Raw genomic sequence first — 16,030 nt, 5'->3', positions numbered from 1 at the left:
CTGGGTGATGTGAGAGGTGCAAGGACATGGTTGGGTGATGTGAGAGGTGCATGGACATGGGCATGGTTGTGTGATGTGAGAGATGCATGGACAAGGACATTGGCTGGGTGATGAGAGAATTGCGTGGACATGAACATGGGTTGGGTGATGTGAGAGGTGCATGGAAATGGTTGGGTAATGTCAAATGTGCTTGGAAATGGGCTTGGTGATGTGAGAGGTGCATGGATATGGACATAGGCTGGGTGATGTGAGTGGTGCATGGACAAGGACTTGGATTGGGTGATTTGAGAGGTGCATGGACATGGACGTGTTATGTGAGTTGCATGGACATGGACATGGGTGATTTGGGAGGTGCATGGACGTGGACATGGGTGATGTGAGAGGTGCATTGACATTGGCTGGGTAATGTGAGAGGTGAATGGACATGGACATGGGTTGGGTGATGTGAGAGGTGCATGGACATGAACATGGGTTGGGTGATGTGAGAGGTGCATGGAAATGTTTGGGTAATGTAAAAGGTGCTTGGAAATGGGCTTGGTGATGTGAGAGGTGCATGGATATGGACATAGGCTGGGTGATGTGAGTGGTGCATGGACAAGTTCTTGGATTGGGTGATTTATGTGAGAGTTGCATGGACATGGGTCGTGTGATATGAGATGTGCATGGACATGGACATGGTTGGCTGATGTGAGAGGTGCATGAAAATGGGTTGGGTGATGTGAGAGGTGCATGTACATTGGCTGGGTGATGTGAGAGGTGCATGGACATGGACATGGGTTTGGTTATGTGAGAAGTGAATGGACATGGTTGGGTGATGTGAGAGGTGCATGGACATGGACATGGGTGGGTGATGTGAGTGGTGCATGGATATGGACATGTGTTTAGTTTTGTGATAGGTTCATGGATATTGACATGGTTGGGTGATGTGAGAGCTGCATGGACATGGACATGGGCTGGATGATGTGAGAGGTGCATTGACATGGACGGGTTATGTGAGAGGTGCATGGACATGGACATGGGCTGGGTGATGTGAGAGCTGCATGGACATGGACATGGGCTGGATGATGTCAGAGGTGCATTGACATGGACATGGACATGGGCTGGGTGATGTGAGTGGTGCATTGACATGGACATGGACTTGGGCTGGGTGATGTGAGAGTTACATGGACATGGACATGGTTGTGTGATGTGAGAGGTGCATGGACATGGGCTGGGTGATGTGAGTGGTGCTTGAAGAGATTGAGGAGATGGAGGAGAATGAAGTCAAGGGATATACAAAGGGCTGTTTGATTTATGGCAGATCTTTCAGAAAAGTTGTGTCAAACACTAAGGGAGCCTCCTGATGTTCAGTTATCTACAGACAATAGGCAATAGAGAATGTGAGAGAGGGTGAGAGAGAGAGGGTGATAGAGAGAGAGGTTCATAGACAGAGATGGGGTTCTAGAGAGAGAGATATTGTAGTAGAGAGAGGTTGATAGAGAGAGAGGTTGATTGAGAAAGAGAGAGAGAGAGCGGTTGAACATGGCTGGCGCCAGTTAGCCCTCTCTCCCTCCCATTAGCTCTGTCATCAAAATGGAGAGGAACCATATGAATCATCCAGGTTGCAGTCATACAGTTTAGATATGGTGCAGACTGACTAAATGTATACATGGATTCATATGGAAATGAATGCATGTTATGAAGGGTCCAAGCCTCTCAATGTTATCTACCTTTTATCTACCAATGGATGCCATAGATACTGTACATACTGTTGATCTGGTTTCCAAGTGGCTGTTTGCAGGGCTGCACATCAAAGCACTAGACTATTGAACAATAATTAGGCCATAGGCTATAACATGCACTGGAACCCCTATCATATACCACGAACAAAAATGTAAAACACAACCATTTCAAAGATTTGACTGAGTTACAGTTCATATAAGGAAATTCGTCAATTGAAATGAATTCAATAGGCCCTGATGTATGGATTTCACATGACTGGGTATACAGATATGCAACTGTTGGTCACAGATACCTTAAAAAAGATAGGGGCATGGATCAGAAAACCAGTCAGTATCTGGTGAGATCACCATTTGATTCATGCAGCACAACACATATCTCCTTCACATAGAGTTGATCAGGCTGTTGATTGTGGCCCGTGGAATGTTGTCCCACTCTTCTTCAATGGCTGTGCGAAGTTGCTGGATATTGGCGGGAACTGGAACACACTGTCATGCATGTTGTTAGAGAGCATTCCAAACATGCTCAATGGGTGACATGTCTGGTGAGTATGAAGGCCATGGAAGAACTGGGACATTTTCAGCATCCAGGAACAGTGTACAGATCCTTGCGATATGGTGCCGTGCATTATCATGCTGAAACATGAGTTAATGGCTGCGGATGAATGGCACAACAATGGATCTAAGGATCTCGTCATGGTATCTCTGTGCATTCAAATTGCCATCAATGAAATGCAATTGGATTCGTTGTCCGTAGCTTATGCCTGTAACAAAGTTGTCTGTAGCTTATACTCTGTTCACAAAGTTGACATCAGCAAAAAGCCCGCCGACATGATGCCATACACACTGTCTACCATCTGGTCGGTACAGTTGAAACTGGGATTCATCTGTGAAGTGCTCTCTTCTCCAGTGAGCCAGTGGCCATCGAAGGTGAGCATTTGCCCACTGAAGTCGGTTACGATGCTGAACTGCAGTCAGGTCAAAACCCTGGTGAGGACGACGAGGACGCAGATGAGCTTCCCTGAGATGGTTTCTGACAGTTTGTGCAAAAATTATTTGGTTGTGCAAACCTACAGTTTCATCAGCTGTCCGGGTGGCTGGTCTCAGACGATCCTGCACGTGAAGAAGTTGGATGTGGAGGTCCTGGGCTGGCGTAGTTACACGTGGTTGCGGTTGTGAGGCTGCTTGGACATACTGCTAAATTCTCTAAAATTACGTTGGAGGCGGTGGTAGAGAAAAAACATTAAATTCTCTGGCAACATCTCTGGTGGACATTCTTGCAGTCAGCATGCCAATTGCAAGCCTCCTCAAAACTATAGACATCTGTTGCATTTTGTTGTGTGACAAAACTGCACATTTTAGAGTAATCTTTTATTGTCCCCTGCACACGATTCACCTTCGTAATGATCATGCTGTTTAATCAGCTTCTTGATATGCCACACCTGTCAGCCGGATGGATTATCTTGGCAAAGGAGAAATGTTCAATAACAGGCATTGAAACAAATTTGTGCATAACATTTGAGAGAAATAAGCTTTTTGTGCATTTGGACATTTTCTAGGACATTTTATTTCAGCTCATGAAACATGGGTTATGTTGCATTTATATTTTTGTTCAGTATATTATCAAAATCAGGACAAATATCCAGCAGCAGCCAAGTCTAAGCCTCCTGCAGCAGCAATTGCAAATTATCTCAAGAACATAGTGCCAAGAACCAGTGGGGGGTGTTTTTGAAGCATCTTTGGATGTGTGCACAAATATGCCAGAGAGGAGAGAGAGAAAGAGAGAGAGCGAGAGAGAAAATTGGAGCCTTCGGGCTGAAGATGAATGGATGGGGGGAGTGCAGCAGTGAGAGGTCAAAATGAACACCATCTGGGTACATGAAAGGGGGGGAGTGAAACAAACAAAAGCACCAGTGGTGCCAGCATGTAGCCAGCACGCCCCCCAACCCCTCAACCCCCCTATACTCCCTCCGTCCAACATCAGGTGGAGGGTGTAGGCCGGCCATCACTCACTCACAGGCCCCCTTATTCCCCCGTGGGCACAGATCATTGCCAAAGGAGCTACAGGCCACTTGCCGGCTGACAGTCATCTCCACTAATGGGCCTGGCTGTTTATTTTGTACTGCCTGGAAGTGGATTAGCAGGGGTAATTATGGTTAATGATCTGCCTGCATCACCCCAGTGATCTGTAGTCACCCATTGTTGGCTAGTTGTGTTTTAGCCACCAGTACATTAATATAGTATAATGTTACCCATTAGCTATCGGAGTGTGGTGGACAATTAGGCAGGCGAGAGTAGTTGATCAAATTGAAGGACTTGAATGGGAGTAGCAGTACTGATAACTCAAAATGGGCAAATTATTGTTTTGCAAGGCACGATTGAAAGTCTGATCTGTGGTCAAAAGTTCCAAATATTTTTGGTCGATAATAATACATGCTGATCAATGGTAAGGGTGGTTTTCTGCTCTGCAGGTTTTGGGTTGACATTGCTGTAACAATGCCTCAGTGGATCTATTAACTACAAAACAAAATGATGGAGTAGAAATAGATAAACAAAACAAAACTGATAACAGGTTTATCAATAAGTCATTCTTGTTATAGTTGGCACAACATGTTAAATCTTTCCACGTTTATTTACTTGTGACATATTTGCCAACAGGGTGATGGTTGACTGGAAAAAAACAAATGAAGGTGCAGACTTGATTGATGACATTCTGTGTGGTTTTATGAGCAAGCTATAAATCATCTAAGTTGATTAATTTTTCATTTTATTTATGAACACACCTATTACAAGAAATCCACAGTAATGTTGAATGTGGATATTTCTGAGATATTTTGAGAGTAAAATGAAAATAGGAAATGTTGCTGTAGCTCTAATGTTCAGCATTAATCCTCTTCTTCATAAGCTCTGTCATCTCATAATGCAGCATTATTGGGAACAGGAGACTCTTCCCTTGAAAAGCAACATGCTAGTTCTCCTCAGCAGAAATTGATCAATTGAAAGGGACATCCAAAAATGACATTTCAAAGAACAACCTTTTTTTTCCACATAGATCCATCTTCAAAATGTGCCAGTAATAGCAACAAAGTGGTTTTTCCCCCCAAATGAAGTTTTGCTTGATCGAATCAGGGGTCAGAGAAACATATTTTCGCATGAAAATGACAGGACACATCAGGGTTAAGCCAATTACAGCCTGTTAAACAGGGATTTTAGTGTCTCCATTTCAGTCACATTTTCCTGCCTTTTCCAGTAATTTTTGAAAGCCTTCAAGCTGTAATAAAATATCACTTTTTGTGCATTTGTGCATTAAACGCTTATGGCCTCATTGCATTTTTCTCATCATAATCACATTTTCCTCTAACCTTCCCTCCCGTCTATTCCTATCTCCCTTTAAAGCACTTTGGTCTGTTTCGGTGAAGAAGACACTAGGGCTTGGGGTATAACTGTTGCAAATGGAAAGCTTCGGCTGGGGCCCCCTCTCTTCCGGATGGCGTCAAGTGTTGATTTGGCTGCGCTAGAGAGAGGACCCGACCTCCTGGGGACTTGATAATGCTGATCATTACCCATAATGCCGCTGGAGACCCCAGGCCCCCACTTAGACGTGGTACTCCCAGAGTCCTCACAGTGTGATGTACAGTGGCTTGTGAAAGTATTCACCCCTTTGGCATTTTTCCTATTTTGTTGCCTTACAACCTGGAATTAAAATAGATTTTTGGGGGGGTTGTATTATTTGAGTTACCCAACATGCCTACCACTTTGAAGATGCAAAATATTTTTTATTGTGAAACAAGAAATAAGACCAATAAAAATAAAACTTGAACATACATAACTATTCACCCCCCCAAAGTCAATACTTTGTAGGCCCATCTTTTGTAGCAATTACAGCTGCAAGTCTCGTGGGGTATGTCTCTATAAGCTTGGCACATCTAGCCCCTGGGATTTTTGCCCATTCTTCAAGGCAACACTGCTCCAGCTCCTTCAAGTTGGATGGGTTCCGCTGGTGTACAGCAATCTTTAAGTCATACCACAGATTCTCAATTGGATTGAGGTCTGGGCTTTGACGAGGCCATTCCAAGACATTTAAATGTTTCCCCTTAAACCACTCGTGTTGCTTTAGCAGTATGCTTTGTGTCATTGTCCTGCTGGAAGTTGTACCTCCGTCCCAGTCTCAAATCTTTGAAAGACTGAAACAGGGTTCCCTCAAGAACTTCCCTGTATTTAGCACCTCCAACATTTCTTCAATTCTGACCAGTTTCCCAGTCCCTGCCGATGAAAAACATCTCCACAGCATGATGCTGCCACCACCATGCTTCACTGTGGGGATAGGGTTCTCGGGGTGATGAGAGGTGATGGGTTTGCGCCAGATAAAAAGCTACATTTTAGTCTCATCTGACCAGAGTACCTTCTTCCATATGTTTGGGGAGTCTCCCACATTCCTTTTGGCTTATTTCTTTCATTAAGCAATGTCTTTTTTCTGGCCACTCTTCCATAAAGACCAGCTCTGTGGAGTGCACGGCTTAAAGTGGTCCTATGGACAGATACTCCAATCTCCGCTGTGGAGCTTTGCAGCTCTTTCAGGGTTAACTTTAGTCTCTTTGTTGCCTATCTGATTAATGCCCTCCTTGCCTGGTCCGTGAGTTTTGGTGGGCGGCCCTCTCTTGGCAGGTTTGTCTTGTTTCCATATTTTTTCCATTTTGTTGTTGAATTTTTACCCCTTTTTCTCCCCAATTTCGTGGTATCCAATTGTTTTTAGTAGCTACTATCTTGTCTCATCACTACAACTCCCGTACGGGCTCAGGAGAGACGAAGGTTGAAAGTCATGCGTCCTCCGATACTCAACCCAACCAAGCCGCACGGCTTCTTAACACAGCGCGCATCCAACCTGGAAGCCAGCCGCACCAATGTGTCGGAGGAAACACCGTGCACCTGGCAACCTTGGTTAGAGCGCACTGCGCCCGGCCCGCCACAGGAGTCGCTGGTGCACGATGAGACAAGGATATCCCTACCAGCCAAGCCCTCCCTAACCCGGACAACGCTAGGCCAATTGTGCGTCGCCCCACGGACCCCCCGGGAGCGGCCGGTTACGACAGAGCCTGGGCGCGAACCCAGAGTCTCTGATGGCACACAATCCATTTTTTAATAATGGATTTAATGGTGCTCCGTGAGATGTTCAAAGTTTCACCCAAAGTTTCACACATTCTTCTATTTTAGCTCTGTACCTCAGCACTTTGGATTTAAAATGATACAATGACTATGAGGTTAAAGTGCAGACTGTCAGCTTTAATCGGAAGGTATTTTCATCCACATTGGGTGAACCTTACAGCACTTTTTGGGGGACCCAAAGTATTGAGGCAAATTCACTTAGAGTACCAGTCAAAAGTTTGGATACACCTACTCATTCAAGGGTTTGTAGAATAATAGTGAAGACATCAACACTATGAAATAGCACATATGGATTCAGGTAGTAACCAAAAAAGTGTTAAACAAATCAAAATATGTTTTATATTTGAGATTCTTCAAAGTAGCCACCCCTTGCCTTGATGACAGCTTTGAACACGCTTGGCATTCTCTCAACCAGCTTCATGAGGTAGTCACCTGGAGTGCATTTCAAATAACATGTGTGCCTTTTTAAAAGTTAATTTGTGGAATGTATTTCCTTCTTAATGCGTTTGAGCCAATCAGTTGTTTTGTGACAAGGTAGGGGTGGTAGTCGCAAAAACCATCAAGCGCTATGATGAAACTGGCTCTAATGAGGACCACCACGCGAAAGGAAGACCTAGAGTTACCTCTGCTGCAGAGGATACGTTCATTAGAGTTAACTGCACCTCAGATTGCAGCCCAAATAAATGTTTCACAGAGTTCACGTAACAGACACATCTCAACATCCACTGTTCAGAGGAGACTGTGTGAATCCGGCCTTCATGGTTGAATTGCTTCAAAGAAACCACTACTAAAGGACATCAATAAGAAGAGACTTGCTTGGGCCAAGAAACACGAGCAATGGACATTAGACCGGTGGAAATCTGTCATTTGGTCTGATGAGTCCAAATGTGAGATTTTTGGTTCCAACCGCCGTGTTTTTGTGAGACGCAGAGTAGGTGAACAGATGATCTCCGCATCTGTGGTTCCCACCATGCTGGTGACACGGTCTGTGATTTATTTAGATTTCAAGGCACACTTAGCCAGCATGGCTACCACAGCATCCTGCAGTGATACGCCATCCCATCTAGTTTGTGCTTAGGGGACTATCATTTTGTTTTTCAACATGACAATGACCCAACACACCTCCAGGCTGTGTAAGGGCTATTTGACCAGGAAGGAGAGTGATGGAGTGCTGTATCAGATGACCTGACCTCCACAATCACCCGACCTCAACCCAATTGAGATGGTTTGCGATGAGTTGGACAGCAGAGTGAATGCCAAGAGTGTGCAAAGCTGTCATCAAGGCAAAGGGTGGCTACTTTGAACAATATAAAATATTTTGGTTACTACATGATTCCATATGTGTTATTTTATAGTTTTGATGTCTTCACTATTATTATACAATGTAGAGAAATTGTTTTAAAAAAAAGAAAAACCTTTGAATGAGTAGGTGTGTCTGAACTTTGGACTGGTACTATATATGTGTATTGAAGTAGTTAAAGGTTTAGTATTTGATCCCATATTTCTAACATACAGTGACTACATCAAGCTTTTGACTCTGAAAAATTGTTCGATGCATACACATAAGTGAATTTGTCCCAATACTGTTGGTCTCCTAAAATGGGGGGACTATGTACAAAAAGGGCTGTAATTTCTAAACGGTTCACCCATTATGAATGAAAATACCTTCAAATTAAAGCTGACAGTCTGCTCTTTAAGCTCAAAGGCATGGTATCATTTCAAATTCAAAATGCTGGAGTACAGAGCCAAAACAACCAAACGTGTCACTGTCCCAATACTGTTGGAGCTCACTGTATGTGCAGGCCTAATATGTTTTACCTTAATGCATCAACCTGAAAGTGTGTTGTCAAAATATGGCTCAAAATGTGATTGCATTGGGTGACCAATGGATGATTGCGATCAAATTGTGGGCAATGACTTCAAAATAAGGATGAAGGTCATAAACGGAAAGGGGCATCCTGGCAGTCTGCTCACATTCACACATTTATTTTTGTGTTTGGCTGCCAACCGGTTTGACATCCTGCAACCATCTCGAGTTCTCACTATTAACCCTTCCCTACCTAGGCGACTCTGGTTGAACAGAGATGGTGCTCCAGGTGTTGGAAAGAGGGGCGGAGCTCGTTTAATGAAAGCCCTGGCATCTGGATCCGATTAATCATCCGTCAGCATCCCACCGTCGTCTCTGCCCCTAACGAAACCCCAGCATGCCTTGCAACGAGGCACTTTAATTACTTTCTGTGGTGCTGAATGGCGGAGTAGAAGACACCCCGACAGTGACAGACAGGTGCAGCGATCCTGATTCATTAAAATAAAACAAACGGGTGGAGGGAGAATAAACAGGAGGACGAGAAGATGTGCTATGAGGCGGAGGCAATGGGATAGTGGACGGGGGGCGGGGCTTTGATTTGCTGTGTGACAAGGGTGGCTTTCCGCCTTCGGGGCCTGACATGGATTTATATAGAAGGGGGGCGTGCTGCTTGTCCCGTTCATGTCCTCAGGCCTTTTCTCTAGTCCCAGTGAGGGGACAGAATGCTCACGTGTCTGACTGTCACATGCTGGAGAGCCAGACCAGTGCATGGCTGTCAATAGAGGATTAACTTAATAAAGAAACTCTCTAGTGATTCATCTGTCTAATGGTTGTATATTTGATATTGATATATTTAATCATGTGGGTTAAGAAATCAAATAATATGACATCAAAATGTTCAATATTTCTAAATGCTGCAACGATGTGAACAGTCAAAATGGACAACTTTTTCCATTTAAATCTCAATCTTATATTCATTCTAATCTTAAATAGCTAACTTTAAGGGTGGAGAAAACTATCATTCACCCCTTTGGCAGGAGGGCGGTAAGTTGGTTGCTGGATCGAATCTCCGAGCTGACAAGGAAAAAAATCTGTCGTTCTGCCCCTGAGCAAGGCAGTTAACCCACTGTTCCCCGGGCACTGAAGACGTGGATGTCGATTAAGGCCTCTCTGATTCAGAGGGGTTGGGTTAAATGCTGAAGACACATTTCAGTTGAATACATTCAGTTGGACAACTGACTAGGTATCCCCCTTTCCCTTTTGTGTCTTTGAAAGCTGACCTGCAGTGCCAACATCCTAAAGCTTCCACACAGAGTTGCAATATCTCAGCTGAGCGTGTAAGAGAAACACAGATGAGCAACAACGATGTGGAAAGGACCAGCATGTTTACTACCTCCATCTGAAATCAAATACTACAAGCTGCCAGGAGGTCAGGCCATTATGAAAACCCAGCATAAACTACAGTAAATGTATTACCAAATATTATTGGAGAAAAAAAATCCATTCATCCATCCAAACCATAAGCAACATCTATATCAGAGATCATCCACAGCTATTGTTGCTTGAGAAACCTTTCCATAGTCCAGAAAAAATATGAGATCTAAAAACAGACCTTATGACGTTTAAAAAAATGAAAGATCAACATCTGACAACATGGTGGAAAGCTCAATGGCCTATTCGCAGCAATAAACAGTAGGGCAATCATTTCTAACGAGCTGAAAAGCCATCAGTCACAATATGAAAACACAATTTGCTTGGATTATTGACAATATTATTGCTGGGTAATTATCAAATTGTGTGTTAATGACTTTTAATATATTAGCTAGCTAATTAGGCTAAGCTGATGCATAGATCCGAGAGGCGTACCAATGGGTGGTTAAAATGTAATTTGACAGAAATGAGTATTTAAAGAGCCACTAAGTCCTTACCATGCATGCACAGGAGAAGACGCATCCGCTACAAGAAATCATTAATAGAAAGGTTTGATTTGACAGGGTATGACTTTTCATTTTTTCATTTCTCAATGAAAAAGAACAAAGTAAAGCAACTTTTGCCAATTAGGTTTCTTTACCACTTTCCCACAGAGGCAGGCAAGGCATATATCAGTCATTGCTGTCATGATTAGGGTACTTGGAATCCATCATGTAAATGCCAAGGTAATGTAGGAAGGAGAGTCTACGTCAACTAGCAGTGGGCTAAACATGGGAAATTAGAGTGCTATACGCCACCTTATGGACACATATTGTATTAGTATTATCCAAGCCAATGCATGGTAGGTGTTCTCACTGGCTTTGTTTCAAGAAAATAAATGGCACATTAATTGTTGTTGTACATTTACAGGCAGGTACAGCATTTCCCCCCTTTTATTTAAAAAAAAAAAAAAAATTAAATTCTGTGTGCTTGTTTCTCGTCAACAACATCATAAAAACTGATTGGACACACAATTTAAATACAGAAGCCCAAAGTAAGTTATTTACAAAAGTAAATAAAAACCACTGTCTTATGTAAAAGCATTTTATTGCTGTGTACGGTAGTTAGTGTGAGGAAAGTAAACAGCCCTGTAAAAGCTACGTGCCATTTGTTGTTTTCATATCTGAACAGTGACACGTAACAAACGGCATTCTTTAACCGTGATGGATTTGACATGAGACGAAACTGTTTGATTGTTTTCAGTTACGAGTCTGTGCCCATCCCCCAAAAAAAGAAGCAATTTGAAGAGCCAGACTGCCTCGCCCTACTGTCTAATATGAGACTCCCTCTATTTGGCTCAAGTCTGGCTGGAGTGCCGGTAATATTAGCTTCCACTTTATTGAGAGATCCATTAATCGTAGCCTTCTGCCTGTGACCCCTGACCTCCCAGACTGACCCTTTAACATCGTGTTACTGTCTGGCACAGATAACTTCTGTACCAGCCCTCTTGGTTCTCATGAGTGGCAGCAGTTCCCTTTGTAGCTAAATCATTAGACGGCTATGAAAATAGGACCAGGGGAGAACTTTATGCAATCAAACACTGCCGTAATATGCAGCTTCCCTGCTAATAACCATGGGTAGTGTTTCACTGGAGCAAAAATTTATCAGGATGTAAATGCAATCCTTTTTGTTGTTGCAGTTATGGTAATAATAATTGTCTAAAATTATGATAGGAATAACTATCCAAATAATACAACATATGCTTATTCAGTTGTTACTAGCTTTTTCATAGGTGTTCACTAGACATATTTATTTTAAAAGGGTCCAATGAGCTCGTTTTTAATCTCAATATCAAATCATTTCTGGGTAACAATTAAGTACCTTACTGTGATTGTTAATAATAATTACTTCTTAGCAAAGAGTCATTTCTCAAGCAAGAATTTTACTAGGACTGTCTAAAGTGGTCAGAGTAGGGAGGGGTATACTGAAAAATATCTGTTATCGGCATATCTCGTTATTGGTCTACTTTCTAATTTACCGCCTGGTGATGTCACCATGCAGGCCAAAACTCCATCCCACCAAAACAGGCTGAATTGTCAGGCGGTCTTTTCAAAAAGCTCTTACACTAATGATCATTTTCACAATTTCACAGTATATACTGTACTCTATATCATCTACTGCATCTTGCCATCTTATGTAATACATGTATCACTAGCCACTTTAAACTATGCCACTTTATGTTTATATACCCTACACTACTCATCTCATATGTATATACTGTACTCTATACCATCTACTGCGTCTTGCCTATGCCCGTCTGTACCATCACTCATTCATATATCTTTACGTACATATTCTTTATCCCTTTACACTTGTGTGTATAAGGTAGTAGTTGTGGAATTGATAGGTTAGATTAGTCATTGGTTATTACTGCATTGTCGGAACTAGAAGCACAAGCATTTCGCTACACTCGCATTAACATCTGCTAACCATGTGTATGTGACAAATAAAATTTGATTTGATTTATTCCAACCGCACAGTGTGGGAATATATATGAAACACAGGAAAATTACATTTCTGACAGCACTGGGCCTTTAATTTTACATTAAGTAATTTAGGTATCATTTTCCCAGCGCTTCAGAGAACAACTTCATCCACCATAAAAGTACCAAACAGAAAAAATAATTCTGTAACTTTATATAAGCCATAGATGTCTACAACAAACTGCACTCTGCCCGTTTTAGACAGCCAGGGCTTAGCTAGGACGAGTGTTGAAAGCAAATACCTGATTGTATTAGTGTCTCCCTTTAAGCTGTTGTCACCTAGCTGACCGATTATGGGCAATTACCTGATCTGTCGGAATCCCAGCCGAATAGATTGAATTCGGATTGATTTCTGCCCAGGAAAGAGGAGGGAATTTAAAGGCTTTTTTAATTGGGTATTTGGTGTGTGCTGATCTGAACACCATGGCCTTCCCAGGGGATCCTTTATAGGGCAATAATGGCATTGGGCTGCAGTCTCGTCTGCTGACTCCCTCCCAAGGCCATAACCCTGCATTTGCTCTGAGTGCTTTTCTATTATGCATTGATAGTTGAGCATCAATCAATAAGTGGAACCAAAAACCCAGCGAAACCAACTTCTTAAGTGTAAAACTCCTCTTAATAGCGGGCCTTTCAAACAACTTAACCTGGACGCTTTCTCTCTTCTGCTCCCTCAGCACTTTGAACACATTTCCAGGTGCCTGGCGACAGTGTGTTTTATTTAGCAGGCTGGGTCTACAGTATGTGTTGGGGTGGAGATGCCCTGTGCTTGAGTCATAACTCAAACTGTTAGGAATAAATATAACATGCGTATGATGAAAGAAGAAGCCCTATTTGATGGATACCTGACCACCGGGTTCTCGGTAAGGGTCACAACTAGGTATATTTCTTATTTTTGCGTTGAGAGCATGTGCAGCCATTTGTTTTTAGCCTACACAATTTTGTGTGACCTTTGTAGATTCCACATAATGGTCACAGTGAAAAAACAATACATTTTGTAATTGTTGTTAACATATGATTGTATTTATATCTTTGTATTACCATGTTTTGCGATAACAGCTTTAATAAAAAATGGTAAAATTATCATTCTAAACGGAGGACATATGAAGCCAAAAAATATTATTCAACAACAGTCACCTTTCATATTACCAGGCACTGCCATAGTTTACTACATGGGGACGATTCCGGGAAAGAATCTGTGGGAGAACTCAGTCTGTCCTATAGTATAGTATTTAACTCAGTCTAGAACTCAGTCTGTCCTATAGTATAGTATTTAACTCAGTCTAGAACTCAAATACTATACTATAGGACAGACTAACTCAGTCTAGAACTCAGTCTGTCTTATAGTATAGTATTTAACTCAGTCTAGAACTCAGTCTGTCTTATAGTATAGTATTTAACTCAGTCTAGAACTCAGACTGTCTTATAGTATAGTATTTAACTCAGTCTATAACTCAGTCTTTCCTATAGTATAGTATTTATTCACTCAGTCTAGAACTCAGTCTGTCCTATAGAATAGTGTTTAAGAGAAAAACTGTAAGAGGGAGATGGTCACAGCTATGACTGGCCACATAATACACAAGCCCACATCTAAATCTCCCATAAGCCCCGTCCCCTTCAGCCTGCCTGCTAATGCACCTTTTCCTTTAGGACAAAGTCCAAGACGCCCAGTACGCCGTAAGGTTATCTGCTGCGAATTTCTCGGAATTGGCAAGTTCACCTTTCCCTGTGTTCAGATGATAGGAAGCGATAGTCAGAGGGATCGATTGCCGATTATTGTTGATATGTATAATGTATGTCTTGGTCCGCCATATTCAACCACAGTTCAGTCACAGTAAATTCAAACCGACTGTGCTGTAAAAAACTAATGAAACAGGCGAAATAGTAATGTCCACTCTTATGTTGTTTTCTGGGGTTGGTGTTACCTGGGTAATGCGGTTTATTGGGTTTGCACCATGATCTGATCATCATTGCTTGGTAGCAGATTTATCCTTCAAGAAATGTCCACTAGTAGTGAAAGCATCATTGAGAACATTTGTTCTTATCAGTGAGAGTGAAACACCTTCTCAGATGGCCTCTAGTTTACCCCTACTGCATGTCTTAGAAGGCCCAAGGAATCATCTAAGTCATCATTATTGCCAGAAGGTGGGCTTGTGCCTTAATGGTTATGTACTCTTGTTCAAGGCATTCAAACGGTAACTTCCCTGATGTGGAGTCGGTTTTAACTCGTTTAACACCACTGCTACAGTATAAACATTCTTAGTGAACCCGCAGTGCGTTTTTCCTTAATCTGACTATGATTGAATTGGGACAATGGTTCAGCTTGTGAGATATAACACCACCACCACCTGTCGATCTACAGTATAGAAATGGGTGAAAATTACAGCATGAACAACCAACTGTCAAAGATATTAATAAAGAACAAAACATATTTTTTATGCATCAATGACCAACCAATACTTGAGGAAGTTGTATAATGATACCATCAATACAAAGTAACAAAAATGTCCCCCCATCAACCCTGCTCCTGGAAAACCTAAGAAGTAGAGGGAGGTGCCCTGGTGAAGCAACAAGGTCCTCCAATCTACTTTGGTTACACAAACTTTGTTTACAGCCTCAATACATCAGAGCCCCGAGCCTTCTCCACTCCGTCTACCATCTGCTCGTGAAGAATCTGTTTCACTCGATGAGCCAAGCCCAGCCTTTATTGGTCCTAATGGCACTATCAGCTGAGCCGCCAAACCCAATTACTGCTTAAAAAGGGAGGCCACCCCAGCTAATCATGGCCGCCTAACCTGATTTCCCTGTGATGAAGAGAGGGGATAAAGAGCAGTTAATGGAGGGAGAATGATCTCTCAAATACAAAAAACTCAATTCATTTCTCCAGGAGAGCAATCTGTCTGATTCAGCCTTAATGGAGTGGAGTTTCATTAGACCCCAGGCCTTAGTAGTAACGCCGATGTCCCCTTATCAACCAAATGACAAGATTTTCGACATCAAACGGGTCCCACTCATAAGTGCCATGTTGGAAGGATAATATAGTATACATGAGCTAGAATCATAGTCAATTCACCTAGATGTGATATTAAACATTTTTGGGGGGGATTTGTTGAATGTGGCAACAGTACCAACTGATATTCTGCAGAAGCTTAAAGCACTTCAAGTGGCTTACCTGATGTCATGTGACATAAGTATGATGATCATTGCATCATACTTAGAGTCACGCATTAAGTCACTTTAGCATAGCTTTTTTTTGGATGCCACATTTGTCAAATCACCCTAACAACCTGTTATCTCACCCTTTTAAACAGAATATAATTTGCTTGCTTATACAGGATTTGTATAGAGGCATTATGAAGGCTTTACTACATTCAAATTCAAAGTACTCATCA

Source organism: Oncorhynchus kisutch, linkage group LG19 (genome assembly GCF_002021735.2).
Source record: "Oncorhynchus kisutch isolate 150728-3 linkage group LG19, Okis_V2, whole genome shotgun sequence".
Taxonomy (NCBI): domain Eukaryota; kingdom Metazoa; phylum Chordata; class Actinopteri; order Salmoniformes; family Salmonidae; genus Oncorhynchus; species Oncorhynchus kisutch.
Note: the sequence above shows the minus strand (reverse complement) of the source record.